Source organism: Bubalus kerabau, chromosome 17 (assembly GCF_029407905.1).
Source record: "Bubalus kerabau isolate K-KA32 ecotype Philippines breed swamp buffalo chromosome 17, PCC_UOA_SB_1v2, whole genome shotgun sequence".
NCBI lineage: Eukaryota > Metazoa > Chordata > Mammalia > Artiodactyla > Bovidae > Bubalus > Bubalus kerabau.
The window spans coordinates 33647948-33666502 of record NC_073640.1 but is presented as its reverse complement, the minus strand read 5'-3'; the positions used below and the strand labels follow the sequence as shown (position 1 = coordinate 33666502).

The window sequence follows — 18555 nt, the reverse complement described above, 5'->3', positions numbered from 1 at the left end:
CTTGACGGCACATAACTTATTATGTAGAGTCCACACTGGACCTTTTGACTCTGTCATATACATTGTATTATAAGAGTAAATGGCAGTCGTGATATGTAAGTGAAGTGAAGTGAAGTCGCTCAGTCGTGTCCGACTCTTTGCGACCCCATGGACTGTAGCCTACCATGTTCCTCTGTCCATGGGATTTTCCAGGCAAGAGTACTGGAGTGGGTTGCCATTTCCTTCTCCAGGGGATCTTCCCGACCTAGGGATCGAACCCGGGTCTCCCACATTGTAGGCAGATGTTTTACCATCTGAGCCAAATATACTATTAAATTGACAGCAGGAAATTTCCTTTTATAAGAATTTTACATTAGACCACTCTAAATCTGTCTCCTACTACCCCATGAATTGCAGCATGCCAGGCCTCCCTGTCCATCACCAACTCCCGGAGTTCACTCAAACTCATGTCCATCGAGTCGGTGATGCCATCCAGCCATCTCATCCTCTGTTGTCCCCTTCTCCTCCTGCCCCCAATACCTCCCAGCATCAGGGTCTTTTCCAATGAGTCAACTCTTCGCATGAGGTGGCCAAAACATTGGAGTTACAGCTTCAGCATCAGTCCTTCCAATGAACACTCAGGACTAATCTCCTTCAGAATGGACTGGTTGAATCTCCTTGAGGTCCAAGAGACTCTCAAGAGTCTTCTCCAACACCACAGTTCAAAAGCATCCATTCTTTGGTGCTCAGCTTTCTTCACAGTCCAACTCTCACATCCATACATGACTATTGGAAAAACCATAGCCTTGACTAGATAGACCTTTGTTGGCAAAGTAATGTCTCTGCTTTTTAATATGTTGTCTAGGTTGGTCAGTAAGCATCTTTTAATTTCATGGCGGCAATCACCATCTGCAGTGATTTTGGAGCCCCCCAAAACAAAGTCTGACAGTGTTTCCACTGTTTCTCCATCTATTTCCCATGAAGTGATGGGACCAGATGCCATGATCTTAGTTTTCTGGATGTTGAGCTTTAAGGCAACTTTTTCACTCTCCTCTTTCATTTTCATCAAGAGGTTTTTTAGTTCCTCTTCACTTTCTACCATAGGGTGGTGTCATCTGTGTATCTGAGGTTATTGATATTTCTCCCGGCAATCTTGATTCCAGCTTGTGTTTCTTCCAGCCCAGCATTTCTCATGATGTACTCTGCATATAGTCACAAAGAGTAGGACACGACTGAGTGACTGAACTGAACTGAACTGATGAATGAAGATGAGCTCTAGAGGATTATGATATATTAACAATAATAGCAAAGTCTTAAATTATACTTTCTATTTGCCAAGTCCTGTACCAAAACACTTCTCTTGTTTCAATGATTTCATCCATATAAATGCTCTTTCATAACTAATGGTTGACATGCAAATTGTTTGCTTCTTTAATATTCAAATTCAGATAGTAGTTACCAATAGTAAAAATGTTATTCAGGTATTAAAACATGACATATGCTGAAATAGATGCTATATATGACATGAGATTAAATAAAAACAACAAAAATAATATTTGGATTATATTTTAGATGAGGTGATAAGGAAGAATTTAGAATTCATTAAATCATTAAAGTAGTGATGTTTGTAAGTGATCACAGTAATACATTTCTTAAAGTACAAATTAAACCATCTTAAGTGAGCCATCAAGGGAACTCTAAATGACTGACAAAAATCCATTTAAATAATGAGAAGACAACACTGCATCAATCTGTTCACCTATGCATTTGGGACATCAGGGAAAACCTCTCTGAGGAGATGATATTTCTGCTGAGAACGAGCCAGTCATTTTTAGACCTTGGAGAAGTGTTTTCTAAGCAAAGAAAATAGTAAGTACTCAAGGCATAATAGATACTATATTCAGGAAGACAGAAGACCAGTGTGGCTGGAACAATCTCAGTAAGAACACCTGTATAGCTAAAAGATAAGCAACCTATGGGGACTTGGCAGAAAGGGTAAGAGGAGGGCTTCCCTGGTGGCTCAGATGGTAAAGAATCTGCCCACAATACTGGAGACTAGGGTTTGATCCTTGGGTCAGGAAGATCGCCTGGAGGAGGAAATGGCAGCCCACTCCAGTATTCTTATCTGGAGAATTCCATGGACAGAGGAGCCTGGTGGGTTATATAGTTCACGGGGTCACAAAGAGTCGGACATGACTGAATGACAAACACACACACCCCACATTAGCTGTGGATTATTTTCAATATGTAGACTTTTTATGTATGCCCTTGTATGCATTGATCCTAATAAAATCATAGTCTTGAAGAGGAAAAGATCTAAATGCCAGTCTAGATATTTGGAAAATTCTTTCTGGATGGATTTGTAGTTTTGTTAGCAGGGTTAGCATGAAGTCAAGCAAGAACTGCGATCACAAAGACATACCAGGACCTTCATGCTTGAATCACAGATGCATAAGAGAACCCAGAGCAAATGATTGATGATAGCTTCTACAAAGAAATTATGACTCCAGGTGTTTAGATGTTTATTCCTCTGTCTGGATTCTCTGCATCAAAAACCTCATTTTTAACTTCCAAAAGATATAGATGGTGGAATTCTCAAGGACTTCAAGTTTAATAATTTTGATTAGAAACTTGACTATGCCATTTCTTTGTCATTTGCTTTTTCTCCAGTGGTCTGTTTTACATCACTGACCCCCACTTTCCTGCTCACAAGTAGATGTGAGTATAGGTCTGAAGGATAGATCATTTATGCAAATCACAGGGCACAGCCCTTGGAAAGCAGTCACAGATCGATAGTTATGATTTTCATGAAGTCTGAGCCTCCCTTTGGAACACTGATACTTTTTAGATGTAAGGTATTGTTGAATCAGTGGCAGAAGATAAAACAGAAGAGCAGTCTGGAGGACAAAAGTCTGAACAGACTATATTTCAAGAAGGAAAGTAAAAGCGTGCCTGAAGGATCCTCTGGGCTTCAGAATATTCTCCCAAGGGCACTTTTCCCTGTATTCGTAAGTTTTGAATAAAATAGTTTATTTGAGAAAGCTTCTGGGGTGGGAGTGGGAGTAGGGGGAAAGAATTTTGCATTGTTCAAAGAATAAGGTGGAGGATCTAATAGGTCTTCCCTGTTTGTCAAATTTAAGGCTTTTATTATAATTGCAATGCACAAAATGTAGTCTTACACTTATGGAAAGATTAAGAGTCAAATTATGTTATTGATGCATTCATGTAGCCTCCATTAACTTGAATAAAAGTGTATTCGTGGGAAGTTAACCCCTTCTATGGTTATAAGGAATAACTTTTCTACAATTTTCTAAAAGCTGCAATTAGTTTTTTTCCCCCTGTGAGTAAATCAGCTTCTTTTCAATGCTCCTGTGTAAAGAAAACAAAACCATCTGTGTAAAAACATCCAAATACACATATATATTACAGGAAATGTATATGCACATACATACTTCAAAATATTAAATATATACCACTGAAGTATGTTAAGATTTGCATTGTAGGTAGTTTTAGCTAGTACAAGATCCACTTATAAAACAGAAAATTATAGTAAATAGGCAGATAAATCTATTTTATAAAAATAAATTCACTAGAATATAGAATTTTAAAAATGGTCACTTAGAAAGTTCAATAACTGCTCTGATTATACAGAAAGAACACCAACAGTGTCATTTTATAACCTCTATTTCACTGGCAAATTTATTTCGGCATTGATGGCTGGCATAATTAGATAATTTTACTTTCAAAGTAGAGGTTAGTAAGCTAATTAACTGATTTACTTCGTGAAAGAAGGATTTTGTTAGGGGGGAAATCATCATATGAAGATGGTAGGATGAATTTTGAAATCAAGCCAACTTTCAGTTTAGAACTTCTGTTTTATTTTATATGCCTAAGATATGGTTGCATAAATGCATAAATGAATGAGCAAATACCTGATAGGCAGTGCTTGTATAAATTCCTAGTCAGATATTTAAGTTTAAGGAGACATATACTTCATTTCTATCAGGGATGGGAAAACCCTTCACTGATGATAGAAAGTCATATTTGAGACTTTCCTGGTGGTCCAGTGGTTGAGACTACCCCTTCCAATGCAGAGGACACGGGTTCAATCCCTGGTTGGGGAACGAAGATGCCACACGCCACAGGACAACTAAGCCTGCACTTGGCAACTACTGAGCCTGGTATTCTAGAGCCTGTGTTACACAATTAGAGAAAGCCTGTGCACTGCAATGAAAGCCCAGCACAGCCCCCCAAAAAAGAAAGAAAAAACAGAAGAAAAGTCTAATTTTCTCCCAAAGATAAAGAACCTGAGATCTTAAAAGATATCCTACAGAATTTTGTCCTATGGCCTCAAAGTAGCATTGTACTCTTTTCTCTCCAAGGGTTAGAGTTCAGGATTGAGTTAAATAAAGACAAATTCGGGAAAATAAAATTGATAGAATTGAAGATAATAAATATGTGGATATTGGTTTCCGCTAGTGTTTGTATGAAAATTATGTGAGACATCCAAAAGCTATCTGTAGAAACATTTGGTGAAAAAGAAATTCAGTGACTCTTTTTTTTTTTTTTTTTTTCAGATTTCTCTACAAATACAAGGTTAAGGCTATACCCTCCATACCTTCCCACATACTGCACATATCATAAAAGAATACCATTCTAATGCTTCCTCCCACATGGGCATTCTTAACAATGCCCCTAGGGTGGTCAGTCTCCATTCTTAGATTAATTTAGAGGTTTTCTCCTAGCCCTCAGAATTTTTCACCTCATATGCTATCCACAGACAGTCCCAAGGCTTGCCACTTTTTACCTAGATACGCAAGGCCACCATCATCCCTTTGCTGCCCTTCTGACATTGACTCAGCAGCAAGACAAAGTCTTACCTTCAATATACAATGGAAAACTTGTTTCCCCACCTTGAGGATCAACAGATCTCATGGGTGAATCAACAGTCTTCCTCTCATTTCAAACACATGCTGTTTTCCCCTTCTAACTTGCTCATTGTTTTGTCTCTATCTTGCCTAGAGACAGCACATTCCTTTAATTTTTTCTATTCTAAACTAAGTTCCTTGGGCAAATGCTCATCTTCCTATCTTGGTACAAATCTGGATAAAGAGAGAGTTGACATTCTTTTGAATCTAATGCTCTGGAAATTAATGTTTTGGTTCTTAGATATCACCACATAGGAATCTAACTTGCTGCTACTACTTCAGCCTGTAAACCCCTCACAACAACCTACAAAAGCAAATTTCATTGGGTATATGACCATTTTTCAGATATATAATCTGAAACTCAAATACAAGTTCAAATATTTTGATGATGGTAAAATAGTAAACCACCATTCTATGGATTTGCGTGTTCCTTTGTGTGTTTCTCATCTCATCTCCTACTATGCTTACTCTAAGATAAGCATATTTCTTAGCCGCAAGTGCTTTCAGAATGATAAAGAAGACAGCACTTATTTTCAGAACTCTCAGAAACAATTTGCCTAGTACTGAATGTCAATCTCTATGGTCGTTTGTAAGGAGAGCCAAATTTCTTGCTAATGTGAGAACACTGTTCAGTATATTTCCTGGAGAAAATAGGACTTGAACGTTAAAGAAGGTTTGAGATTTGAACAAAACCCTTGGAGTCTCAGTCATGAGTTTGCATTCCAGTTCAAATGCTTTACACCTGCCAAAATTATTTAATCCTCCTAGGCTCTCATTATCTCATCTGTGTTTCCTCCTTTGGGTATAGCCAACCATGTCTAGTGCGTTGCCTATGCCCTGTAGGTTTTCAATAAACATTTGCTGAATAAATATGTTTCTGTAAATATGGCTTCATTATTGTAGCAAAACTCTTACATATGGCTATCTATTTACCATGTTGCATAAGACTAAATCATAGATTATCAATGCTGGGAGATACGTTTGAGGTCACCCATATCCTTCATTTTTAGAGGAGTAGAAACTCAGGCCCAGATTGAAGGTGTAAATGACTTAAAAGTTTATACGTTACTGCTAAAAGAGACATATAAGAAAATGAGATGGGAGGTTATCATAAGTAGAAATAAGTTTACAAAGGCTATTAAGTCTCAAACTAGAGAATTCCCCTAGAAGACTATTGAAAACCCACAAAAAATTTAAGCATAGGTATGACAAGGTGAAAGAAAAGAAAATGGAAGAAAATGAACAATCAAATGACTGTGAATTAAGAGTTCCTTTTGACTTCCCTGATAGCTCAGTTGGTAAAGAATCCACCTGCAATGCAGGAAAAGCCGGTTTGTCCTGCATCGGGAAGATCCACTGGAGAAGGGATAGGCTACCCATTCCAGTCTTCTTGGGCTTCCCGTGTGACTCAGCTGGTAAAGAATCTGCCTGCAATGCGGGAGACCTGGGTTCAATCCTTGGGTTGGGAGGATCCCCTGGAGAAGGGAAAGGATACCCAATCCAGAGTTCTGGCCTGGGGAATTCCATGAACTGTATAGTCCATGTGGTTACAAAGAGTCAGACATGACTGAGTGACTTTCACTTTCACTTTGCACTTACCAAACAGTGATTTTTCACCCCATTTTGATCTTTTGGATGTCCTCTATAAAATAAGCTTTCTACTTAAGAGTTTACAAACACAACTTTGTATGCATCCTTATTGGACTAACAGTAGGTTACCATTAGCAGTGGATGGAAGGCAAATGTCATCTATATAGTATATATTAAACAGGAAATTAAAATAGAACTTGAAGTGGTCCCAGCTTGTGCCAATTCAGAGTTCTGAGAAGACAAATCATCTGCTGCTGAAAAGCATAAGTGAAGTGAAGTCCCTCAGTTGTGTCTGAATCTTTGCGACTCCATAGACTGTAGCCTTCCAGGCTCCTTCATCCTTGGGATTTTCCAGGCAAGAGTACCAGAGTGGGTTGCCATTTCCTTCTCCAGGGGATCTTCCCAACCCAGGGATTGAACCCAGGTCTCCTGCATTGCAGGCAGACGCTTTACCATCTGAGCCACCCGGGAAGCCTGAAAAGCATAAGCCACCTTCATTCATCCACACACCAAAGTCTTTCAAATCCAACTACATGTCTAAATCTCCTCTTGGTTCTGGAAATATTATGAGGACAAAACTTGGTTTGTGCCTTCTCACGTGGAAGAATATAATGAAGGAAAGAGACATTATTAGTAAAATAGGCCCATTAATAAAGTCATCAAAAACTTTAGATAAGTGGTAGAAATGAAAGACAGTGACTCTATAAGTGGATAAGGCAAAAAAAAAAAACAAAAAACACCAAAGCCAAATCAAACAACTGAAAAAACAAACAAACAAAACAAAACAAAAAAAAAAAACTTTTGTTTTGCTTTCGCTATAACAGCTGGAGAAACTTCTTAAAAGGGTACAGGAGCTGAAACCTAAATCATGAATGACAATTTCGTGAAAAAGTTTATGTACTTGATTGTGTAATTGTGTGTGTGTGTAACACACACATATGGAATATAAGATTTGTTTTCTTTTGCACTCAGAGCAAGAATGGTTTTCTATTTCAATAAGAAAGAATAGTACCTGTTTACCAGGGAGCAACCAAGTTAATGACTAACTTACATACTGATTTAAGGCAATTGCTTTGAGATCAATACTCTTTCAACTTCAGATAGATGTATTTAGCAAGAGGCACTCAAGGTTGCTATCTACTCCAACAAGATCCAGGAGTAGCCAAATCTGTTGAAAGAAAGGGAGAGAAGTTTGTTAAAAATATGAGATATAAACATAATGAGAAGTATATCATCTCCCAAGATCTCATTCTGCCTTCTGCTTTGATAATAGAGAATCAGCAGGCAATAGACTCTTTAATAAGAAGAAACTTCTGAACAATGTAAGTATCCCAATTGATTGTATTTACATATATGAATAGCCTCACATGTCAAAGTCACTTGGAAATTTCTTAACCCTTAATAAGAAGGTCAAAATTACTAGTTGCAGGGTTCGGAGAAAAATGTACTTATAAATACCATTGCAATCAGTTTTGGTACAAGTGTTTCTTGAAATCAATACATGAATTACCTCTTGGACTGAAAACAGAAGGCATTGTTAAAAAGCAAGCATTTGAGACCTTAGCTCATTAGACTGAATGGTTAGGTGAAGGATATGTTTTTAGTAGGCAGCAGAGGCTTTAGAAAAGCCTGTGAGATCAATAGTATTAACCAAAAACATATTTATTCATACATCTTTAAGATAAACATCATTATGAACACAGCGTATTTATGAAAATGCCTGAATACCCAAAGTCTAGGTGAAGACAAAGGGACCGATTCTAAGTGGAAGCTACTGTTGTATATTTGTGTTTGAAGGAAAAAAATCATATCTTGGAATACTTGTCCTCAAAATAGAGTCAATCACATAAACGAGATCTGAATAAGACACTTATATTTGGTAAGCATAAATTCACACTGATATACCATTTCCCTAATAATCACTTTAGTTGTGATTCTTGTTTGCCCTAGAAATACTAATGCAGTGATAACAAGAAAATATAGTTATATTTTCCACCAAATTTAGAATTTTAGTAATTGAAACACAGATGCAGTGGCTTTGACAGGAAATTAATTTGGTGTTAAGTACCCTGCTAGTGTTAGATGTGCAAAGTCACTCAGCATGGGCATATCATACCAATGGTGATTTACACACAAAACACACACACACACATACACACACACACACACCTGGGAATAAGACGGAAAACCCACATTTTTTTGGTTGATAAGAATGAGAGTATTTTTAAATTATATAAAATATTGACATATTTTATTTTCTATTAATATATTCATTAAATGTTTCTGTACATTTTAAGGAGAAGGCAATGACACCCCACTCCAGTGATTCTGTAACATTTACCTAGGTAGCCTATATTAACATGCTATATTTTTATCTGTATTCTTTTACTACTCAGTATAGATGAAAGAGGAAGAAAACATGGATAGAAGTCTCAGTTTTTCTTTACCTTTGCAGAACCTTAGGTGTTGCTTGTGCCCTTAACTTCATTCATTCATTTGTTCATTTCTTTCTTCCTCCCTTCCTTTAAAAATACTTATGTGGAGTTTGGTATAAATTAGGCACTACACCATGGATTGTAAAGTCAAAGAAATGTCTAATGAGGTGGGTTTGTACCCTCACAGAGTTCACGGTCTAGTGTTATCATAGGCGTCAATAATTAGCGTCAATAAACAATCACGCTGGGGTAGTTACTTTCATTGAAAATTGAAAATGATCCAGTACAGAGAGAAATCATTAAACAGTTTGATGGGTTGAGAGTTTCAGAGAAGACTTCTGAAGGTAGCAGAAGAAGTGTCTTTGAGCTGAGATACGAGGGAGGCATAGGGTTAGCTACACAAAGTTTGTTAGAATAAGGATATTTGGAGCAATGGAATAACCTGTACAAGGACCTAAAGTGACAAAAATACAGGGCAAGTTTTGAGATATAGAAACATTAGAGATGTAGAGGGAAAAGGATGAGAAATTAAACCACAGAGGTAAGCACTGTGCAGACAATAGACCATGTTAAATAGTTTGGTCTTTAGCCTGAGAAAAATGAAAAATCTTTAAAGGGTTATATTCACAGTAATGGTGTGGATATAACTGCATTAAAAAAAAAAAATTCTATCAGAACTTCCCTGGTGGTCCAAGGGCTAAGATTCTACACTCCCAATGTAAGGGACCCAGGTTCAATCCCTGGTCCGGGAACTAGATCCTACATGCAAAAACTAAAAGATCCTGCATGCCGAAGAAGATCTAAGATTCCATGTGCAGCAACTAAGACATGGCACAACCAAATAGATACATAAGTATTTTTAAAAGATTATATCTTCTTTTTGGAAAACAGATCATATATGATACAGGAATGAATTCTGGGAAGTATAGTGTCATGGTACAGATACAGGCCAGATTTGATGATAGCTTATAATAGATTGATTATAGGAGATGCAGAGAACAGAGTAGGTGTTTGAGATACTTATGAAATAAAGTCTAGGGGCATGCATGCATGCGTGCTCAGTCTCTTTAATCGTGTCCAACTTTTTGCAACCCCTTGGACTGTAGCCCACCAGGCTCCTCTGCCCCCAGATCTAGGGAATCTTTGCTAGATAAGACAAAAGGAGACAACAAAACATGACTCTTAGTTCTCCAAATTTGCTTACAATTGGGTGGGGAAAATACATAGGGTGTGTAGTGCCTTTTATTATCACTAATGGGTGATGAGAATATGACAGATGGATAAAGTTCTAGGATATTAGAGAAGACATTGGGAGACATAAAATAAAGTGCCAATCTTCCAAATAACCGATACCATAGACATACACATGTTTGCTAAGAAAAGCACAGGTAGAGTATACACCAATCAGGATCAGCTCTACAGCTATAACAATTTCTAAATATCACTGGCTTATCATAAAAGTTGATTTTTATGATTTTTTTTCTTTTTAAAATATATTTGTGTGTGTGTATTTTATTTCACATATGTTTCACAGTATACAGAAGTGAGGTGCTCAGCTTCATTTAGTTTTTCAGAGAACTGGGCTGGTGGTCGGTCTACCATCTTGAAGTTCAGTGGCTCTCTCTTGGAGCAAGTATCTCCCAAGAAGGTATTTTTCAGTGCCATAACATATCACTTATTGTCATAACTGGAGAGAATGATGCTGGAAGCTACTGGTGACGGATACCATAAAACATTCTACAATTCAAAAGATGTATCCTGCCCCCCACACCCTGGTGGCTCAGACAGTAAAGATTTTGCCTGCAATGCAGGAGACACAGGATATGTGAGTTCAATCCCTGGGTTGGGAGATTCCCTGGAAAAGGAAATTGCTGCCCACTCCACTATTTTTGCCTGGGAAGTCCCATGGACAGAGGAGCCTGACGGGCTACAGTCCATGAGGTTACAATGCATTGAACACAGCTTAGTGACTAACACTGTCAACACTCAGGATTATCTGATTCAAAATAACCGTAGTAGCAAGGATGCAAAACCCTGCCATAGCTGTACCACCAATACATTCTCAGATCCCACAGCATGGAAAAAAGACTGATGGCTTTTCAATACCTAATCCTGAAAATAATACTCTTCACTTCTATCAACAACACAGTTGCCGCAAGTAGTTCCATGTCCATGCTTAAGTGCAAGGAGGAATTTGGGCATGTGGTGAGGTAGATGACATATTTTGTAAGCACTGCTGGTACTGCTATGGTCCAGAACAGGATCCTGCTGTAAGTATATTGTGCCGCTAGAATCATGACTTTAAGTTATTGTATTAGAGTGGTGGGGTGGTGAGGCTCATCATGACTGACATCTAATCTGGGGGCTGAGAGAATAAATGTAAGTCTGCCAAGGAGTTTCGAGTTTGGACTGATCTGCTTTCGCATTGAGGTATTCACTGAAACCCAGCAAAAGGCAATATGCTAACTTTCCAATGTAATTTTCTCAGATATGTGTGAAAATGGAATTCATTATACTTGAGAATTGAATATTAAGGGTAATTAATGACTTTGGAAGCTCTTTTATTCTCAGCATTAGCTGGGAAAATTTCAAGTATTCACCGAATGACGCAGGTTTTCTAGTTTTCAAGTTATTTCTTCAAGTGGAACTAGTGACTGAGAAACTACTTAAAAAAAAATTCCAGAAGATTCCTTAACTTCTAAAGAAAGAGAATAAAATAATTTTGGAGTACATCATAATGGAATGAAATTCATTGGTTTATTTTCTTTTTTTTCTGGCAGATACTTCTTCAAAATTAATATCTTAATAGTTACAGTGAAAGACAATTTTTTTTAAAGGTAGAATACAGTTATGAAGAGAACATGCTTTAGAGCTTGAGTTCTGACTACTTTTTTATGGCTGCATGTCCACTGGCCTTTCTTTACCTTTCAAATGACTATCCTCCTCAAAGGAGAACTTTGAGAATGCTTCATCTCATAGCAGATTTTGGCATATGCCTCATATATAATAGACACTTACTGTAAGTTACTAACACTGTTATTATAATTATTACTTATTTAAATTTCAGATTAAACTGTTCATCTCTTGGAGGATGACAAAGAATACTAAGAATAGTTTCATTTTGACCTTGGATATGCTGCTGGAAAAATTTTGGTCAAAGAGACTTGCATCCTACTTTTCATTTGTTTTCTTTACTTGTTTACTTTACTTTCAGTAAGCCCATGTATCAGTCAGTGTCCTGAAAGGAGATAGAAACCACACCAGTAATTCAAATACTGTGATGGATTGAAAAGATGGTTAACTACTAAAAGAGGTTAAAGAAGGGTCTAAGAAGTCCAGAAATTACAGATGCAGAAGGCAGCAAGCATATCTAGGCTCACAAATATGTGAGAGAAAGTGAACAAGAAAGAACTAAGAATTTAGAAGATAACTGCTTCCCACCTCCCACCATCCAAGGCTGTCACAGCTCCACAGTGTACTTTTCTGCCAGGGCAATTCACACTGGAGAGTGTGTGGCTGCCACAGAACCACACAGACAATGAAATGCCCAGAAAGGGGCTGGGCCAGAACTGCTTTGTAGGAAGCACTCACCAAGCGGCTGAGAAACTCTATCATGGCTGTTTACCACCCCCCTGTTTTTTTGCCCCTGAACTATTTGCTTCTTTGCTGAAAGAAAGTATTTTGGAAACAGAGTGCTCTGGTCTTCCAATATCTCTCCACTGGTATCTTCCAATACCCTCTTGTCTTCCAATATCTCTGCAGTGCCCTCTTTTCACAAGCCTAATAGAGCAGACTGGTGAAGGAAGAATATTCACAGGATCTAGTTCCTGTTTCATTTCAGTGGTCTCCAGCCTTTTTGGCATCAGGGACTGATTTTTTGGAAGACAATTTTTCCGCAAACCTGGGGGAGAGGGCATGGTTTCAGGATGATTCAAGTGCACTGTATTCATTGTGCTCTTTGTTCCTATTGTTATTACATCAGCTCCACCTCATTAGATCCCAGAGGCTGGGGACCCCACCTGTTGAACTGATGACTTGCACAGTCAGCAGTGTGCCGGCACTGACTATGCCAGCTTATGAGAGCTGAAGATTTACACCTCTCCACGTTCGGTGACATCATGTAGATGGAAATTGGCCATCGTCAAAGTATCTAAAAAGGGCAAACACTGCATTTCAGTGCTTCTTGTTGTCGTTGTTCTTGGAGAACTGGTTTCTCAGTATACCACTGGGCACAGGCCAATTCATAGGGAACAAACATCCCCTAAAACAAAGAATCCAATTTAAAAAATGTATTGGAATCCATAAATAAACAAAATAGTTCATTTAAAAACCTTGTCAGCTTTGGAATCTAGCAGCATAGATGCTGTCATTTACTACCTGCTATCTGTGTGACAAGGGTCTAAAGTTTCTTCATCCGCAAAATAAAGACCTCTCTAAGGATTGTTCTGAAAATGTAGCAAGATAAACAAGAATAAGAAACAGCCATTCAATAAGCCCTCTCTAAATGTGAGTGATAGTGATTATTAACACCACATATCATTCTAAAAATTTTTGTTCTGTGTTTTTTAATATTAACTCAGCTAAATATATCATGCATAGACTAAAATATTAATTACAGTCCTCAAAAAGTTTGCGTTACAATTCATTTAGAGATACTTGAAATAGTCTAAAAGACTTATTATTCATTTGAAAGTTAGGTTTCACAGATTAAAAGTCTTGTAAACTATTTATGTAACTGAAGTCAATAGCTCAATTTCTGGGAAACTAACATAATGGACTATCCAAAACAGAGTAAAACTTTTATTGCCTGATTATTTTTAACATGTTACTTATAATAGTGAAAAAATCACAAAATATGAAACTGGTTAAGTAAATTATGGGATAGTAGGAAATATTTGGAATATTATACAATGCTTTGAATAATGTTTATTAAGTACTGATTGACATAGGAAATACAATTAATAATGTGAAGAAAGGAAGAGAAAATTTTTGTACATTATAAACACAACTGTGGGTAGGATAGTAGGAAAAATGAGGATAAAATAATATTGAGATTGTTTCCTATGCTTGTCACATTGACTTTCTCAGAATAAGAGAAGCTTGTCAAGGGTTAAGAATTTCATAGTCTATTATCCCCATCTTTGAACCAAGGTTGCTTGTGATTTTCCTTTATACAGCAATCACTCTTTTTCTTTTAATGTATCTGGTGATGTTATTGAACTCATGACTCATAGAAAGTCCATCTCAGCCTGGATTGTTTTTGTTTTTCATGAAAGCATTTCTGTGGGGAAGTGTTATTCTCCCATCTTTTCAATTCTAGGCCAACCCCCCTAATTCTTAACACAATGTCTCATTCAGCATGGGGTTTCATATCTATTATGTGTTTTGATAATTCCTCTTACTTACATTTCAGGTTTCCAATGTTCATTTCACAATTTATTAGCAAATACTGCACTCAGAACTCTGGCTGTGGAGAGCAGACATGGCTCCCTAGCCGGTGCTGGTGAGGACAAACACATCCTAGCTCAGCTAGTTCTAAGTCAGATTAATGCTCACATCCAACTCTATTCAAGTTTCTCCCTGATGCTTCAAGCTTCCATGACGTGTGATAAGGTAAGGAAATTGTATAGTATAGAAAATTTGTCTTGGACTTTAAACAGTGCGAACAATAGGCTTCCTCAGAACATATTAAGAAATATACCAATTGATAATTTTAAAAATAATGAATGACTAGTGATGCCTCAAAATGACCCCATTGAAACTTGATTTTAATTCTTTGCTTTGTAATTCATGTTGTTATTTTTGAGTCAATATTTACTGAGACTCAGGAGATGAGGTTAGTGGACTAAAGTGTATGTGTTTTTGTTTGTTTATTTGCATGTTGAACGTTCATTATTATTAAGAACACAGTCTTGTGATTTCCTACTTTTTCTAGCTCATTTTATTTTTTTAATATAAATTTATTATTTTAATTGGAGGCTAATTACTTTACAATATTGTATTGGTTTTGCCATACATCAACATGAATCCGCCACGGTTGTACACATGCTCCCCATCCTGAACCCCCCTCCCATTTCCCTCCTGTACCATTCCTCTGGGTCATCCCAGTGCACCAGCCCCAAGCATCCTGTATCCTGCATCGAACCTGGATTGGTGATTCGTTTCATATATGATATTATACATGTTTCAATGCCATTCTCCCAAATCATCCCACCCTCTCCCTCTACCACGGAGTCCAAAAGAGTGTTCTATACATCTGTGTCTCTTTTACTGTCTCGTATACAGGGTTATTGTTACCATCTTTCTAAATTCCATATATATGTGTTAGTATACTGTATTGGTGTTTTTCTTTCTGGCTTACCTCACTCTGTATCATAAGGCAGTTCTATTTCCAGTTTTTTGAGGAATCTCCACACTGTTCTCCATAGTGGCTGTACTAGTTGGCATTCCCACCAACAGTGTAAGAGGGTTCCCTTTTCTCCACACCCTCTCCAGCATTTATTGCTTGTAGACTTTTGGATCGCAGCCATTCTGACTGGTGTGAAACGGTACCTCACTGTAGTTTTGATTTGCATTTCTTTGATAATGAGTGATGTAGAGCATCTTTTCATGTGTTTGTTAGCCATCTGTATGTCTTCTTTGGAGAAATGTCTGTTTAGTTCTTTGGCCCATTTTTTGATTGGGTCGTTTATTTTTCTGGAATTGAGCTGCAGGAGTTGCTTGTATAGTTTTGAGATAAATTGTTTGTCAGTTGTTTCATTTGCTATTATTTTCTCCCATTCTGAAGGCTGTCTTTTCACCTTGCTTATACTTTCCTTTGTTGTGCAGAAGCTTTTAAGTTTAATTAGGTCCCATTTGTTTATTTTTGCTTTTATTTCCAATATTTTGGGAGGTGGGTCATAGAGGATCCTGCTGTGATTTATGTCAGAGAGTGTTTTGCCTATTTTTCCCTCTAGGAGTTTTATAGTTTCTGGTCTTATGTTTAGATCTTTAATCCATTTTGAGTTTATTTTTGTGTATGGTGTTAGAAAGTGTTCTAGTTTCATTCCCTGATAAGAGAACTAGATCTCACATGCTGCAACTAAGACCCAGCACAACCAGACTAATATATATATATATATATATATATATATATATATATATATATAATCACTGTAATGGGGACTACAAAATTACATTCATTTCAGTTACATTCAGTTCAGTTCACTTCAGTCGCTCAGTCATGTCCGACTCTTTGCAACCCCATGAATTGCAGCACGCCAGGTCTCCCTGTCCATCACCAACTCCCGGAGTTCACTCAAACTCACGTCCATTGAGTCGGTGATGTCATCCAGCCATCTCATCCTCTGTTGTTCCCTTCTCCTCCTGCCCCCAATCCCTCCCAGCATCAGAGTCTTTTTCAGTGAGTCAACTCTTCACATGAGGTGGCCAAAGTACTGGAGTTTCAGCTTTAGCATCATTCCTTCCAAAGAACACCCAGGACTGATCTCCTTTAAAATGGACTGGTTGGATCTCCTTGCAGTCCAAGAGACTCTCAAGAGTCTTCTCCAACACCACAGTTCAAAACCATCAATTCTTCAGTGCTCAGCCTTCTTCACAGTCCAACTCTCACATCCATACATGACTACTTGAAAAACCATAGGCTTGACTAGACGGACCTTTGTTGGCAAAGTAATGTCTCTGCTTTTGAATATGCTATCTAGTTTGGTCATAACTTTCCTTCCAAGGAGTAAGCGTCTTTTAATTTCATGGCTGCAATCACTATCTGCAGTGATTTTGGAGCCCCGAAAAATAAAGTCTGACACTGTTTCCACTGTTTCCCCATCTATTTCCGATGAAGTGATGGGACCAGATGCCATGATCTTCATTTTCTGAATGTTGAGCTTTAAGCCAACTTTTTTAGTCCCCATAAAATCAGGCAGAAATCTCAATCTCACCATGCTAAATGATGGTAAAATATGATGTGGTCCTGGTATACTTAGAATTGAATATAATGGCCCCAGAAAGACTGGCTATAGTTTCTCCTGAATTTCCCTTGTGTTGTATAGATTATTTTATCTCATTCACAAACTTTATTATCCTATGTGTGTTACATCAAGATTGTTTATATTGTTTTAGGATTTTATTAATAGTTTGAGATTATTAATAGTTTCTGATATGTATGAGTCTCTGTTTTATGCTTGTTTATGTTTATATTAATTTTTTGGTACAGTGTCAAAGGATTCTTATATTTTCCCTCACACATGTTCTCAATAATTGTATTTTTTTTCTTTATAATCTGTGAAATCTGCCAAATTGAACCTTTTTTTGCATTATAAAAATTCTTTACTAAGATGTGCTAAAGGGAGAATTCTTTTTTTCCTTCTTTCCTTCCCTTCCTCCCTCTTCTTCCTTTCCTTCCTTCCTCACTCTCCCTTCCTCAAGATGAGTTGTTTTTTAGAGTCTGATTTTTAAAAAGAGGGTATAAACTATCATTATAATGGAATGTGTTCAGTTGCCCAGTCATATCTGACTATTTGCAGCCCCATGGGCTGAGCCTAACAGGCTCCTCTGTCCATGGAATTTTCCAAGCAAGAATACTGGAGTGGGTTGCCACTTCCTATTCCAGGGGATCTCCCCAACCCAGAGATTGAACCCATGTCTTCTGCATCTCCTGCATTAGCAGGTGGATTCTTTACCACTAGAGCCACTTGGGAAACACCCCAAATGAGGTAATTTTATTGTTTAAAAAAAAGCATCTCATATACTTGGGATTTGAAGTAGAAACACTGTATTAGAATTTTCCAGACAATTTTATTAAGGCCCGACTTCCTTTAAAATAGGTCAAAATATGTTATAATAATAACAATACTTGCCTTGGAAAATCTGAGTCAAGGTTTTATTCCCATTCTTGGGAAAAATGCTCAAAATTCCTTATCTCCAGGCTCCATGTTTTATACAAAAATAGAAAATATTCATCCCCAAAACTCTTATGTGGCTTTTATGAGATACAGTGCCTACCAGGAGCGTTTTATAAATGTCACCTGAATTTCACTTTCATGTGTTCGCATCTGGAATCCAGGATTATTGTCCTACTTCCCGTTCGTTGTTTTACTTTTCTTCTACTTTGTAACATTAAAATTGAAAATAATAAAGAATTCTACAGCCTAGTTCTTGCATAGTTTGTAGGAAAAAATACTATGTTCAGTTCAGTTTAGTCGTTCAGTCATGTCCAACTCTTTGTGACCCCATGAATCACAGCACGCCAGGCCTCCCTGTCCATCACCAACTCCCGGAGTTCACTCAGACTCATGTCCATCAAGTCAGTGATGCCATCCAGACATCTCATCCTCTGTCGTCCTCTTCTCCTCTTGCCCCCAATCCCTCCCAGCATCTGAGTCTTTTCCAATGAGTCAATTCTTCACACGAGGTGGCCAAAGTGCTGGAGTTTCAGCTTTAGGATCATTCCTTCCAAAGAAATCCCAGGGCTGATCTCCTTCAGAATGGACTGGTTGGACCTCCGTGCAGTCCAAGGGACTCTCAAGAGTCTTCTCCAGCACCACACTTCAAAAGCATCAATTCTTCGGCACTCAGCCTTCTTCACAGACCAACTCTCACATCCACACATGACCACAGGAAAAACC

General features: G+C 37.7%; 1 non-coding gene across 1 annotated transcript; it reads right to left on the bottom strand.

Annotated features, from left to right (window-relative positions):
• Nucleotides 1-6896: 6896 nt before the first annotated feature.
• On the bottom strand, nucleotides 6897-6968 carry TRNAC-GCA (transfer RNA cysteine (anticodon GCA)). Its single transcript has one exon. It is a non-coding gene; the product is annotated as a tRNA-Cys (tRNA).
• Nucleotides 6969-18555: the final 11587 nt, after the last annotated feature.